The sequence below is a fragment of the Elephantulus edwardii genome, unplaced genomic scaffold (genome assembly GCF_000299155.1).
Source record: "Elephantulus edwardii isolate Elephantulus edwardi_28Jun2011 unplaced genomic scaffold, EleEdw1.0 scaffold00054, whole genome shotgun sequence".
Lineage (NCBI taxonomy): Eukaryota > Metazoa > Chordata > Mammalia > Macroscelidea > Macroscelididae > Elephantulus > Elephantulus edwardii.
The window spans coordinates 14,438,808-14,440,380 of NW_006399804.1; positions in this window are offsets into that span (position 1 = coordinate 14,438,808).

Here is a 1,573-nt window from a genome sequence, read left to right on the forward strand (position 1 = left end):
CTGTGACTGGGGTAATTGGGATGGGTGTGTCAGAGGCGGTGCAGTTGGCGCAGGATAGAGCAGGGTTTAGAGCTGTTGTGCATAGGGTTGCTATGAGTCGGAAACGACTCGATGGCACATAACAACAACAACAGGGATTTTGACAGTTTATCTAGTCATTGAATGGAAACTGAAGTATACTGTGTATTTGGATTCAGATGTTGAAAAGCTAAGGAGCTCTCATGGTGAGGTTCTTGCACTGTTAACCAAATAGCCTTTCTTAAGGAAAATGATGGGTAATCTTCTGTTAAGACTTACAGCTTCAAAAACTGAAGGGAGGGTCAGTCACTATGCATCAGGATGAGATCAATGGAGTTTTTGAACTGTAAAGCTGGTAGTTATGATGGTAAAAGCAGAAGGGAGCAGTTTTCTCAATTTCTCTTTCTCTTGCAGAAGAAAATGAACCATGTATGAGGTGGGTTGTTGTCCTTATGTGCTGTCAAGTGGCAGGCGACTCACAGTGACACTATGTGTAACAGCTCTGAACCCTGCCCCGATCCTGAGCCAGTCTCATTGACTCCAACACACCTAATTCCACTGCCCCAGTTATCAGGTCAATCCATTTCATCCAGGGTCGTCTTCTCCTGCGCTGTCCCTCCAACCTTCCAAGCATTATGTCTTTCTCCAAGAACTTGTCTCTCCTGGCCATGTGCCCAAAGTATGTGAGACCGTTTCAAAATCCTAGCCTCCAAGGAGAAACTCAGTTTCACCCTTTCCAATACAGACTTGTTTTCTTGGTGGTCCATGGTATGTTCAAGACTCTTCTCCTGCACCACAATTCAACAATTCTTCTTCTGTCATCCTTAGTCACTGCCCAGCTCTCTGATGCATAGCAGATAATTGCTAGGACCACGGTCTGGATCAGGTGCAACTTAGTTTCTAGACTGACATCACTGCTTCTCAGTACTCTGGCGAGGAAGACCCAGGATGAGATGGATTGATATAGTAATGGGGGAAGCGGGGGTTAAGTGTGTTGGAGTCAGTGAGACTGGCTCAGGACAGGGCAGGCTTCAGAGCTGTTCTGTCGTACACAGGGTCACTATGAGACACAAGCAACTCGATGGCACATAACACAACAATTTAGAATAAAGTTGCCTGGAACTGTTTTTCTCATAGTTCCTACTCCATTAGGTTTCCAAGGCAGTAAAGCTATTCTTTGGAAAGGGGTATCATGCTCGGAAAGGTGGAGCATCATCAGCTAAAGGGAGGAAGACCCTCAACCAGATGGATTGATACAGTGACTGCAGTAATGGCCTTAAGGGTGTCAGAAATGGTGAGGATGGCAAAAGTATAGGACAGAGTTAAAATCTGTTGTTTGTAGGATCACTATGAATTGTACTCATTCGATAGCATGTAACAACAAATCTTTTGGGGAGGGGTCAACCTATTATTTTTCCCTTTGAATTGTTCAATTCTAACCTCTGACTTCTGGACCAATTGGCAGCGTCAGGATGGATGGCAAAGAGATTGAGATTGTTCACAGCTTCAGTTTGCTCAGCTCCAGTCAACACTCTTGGCACCAGCAGTCAGGAAA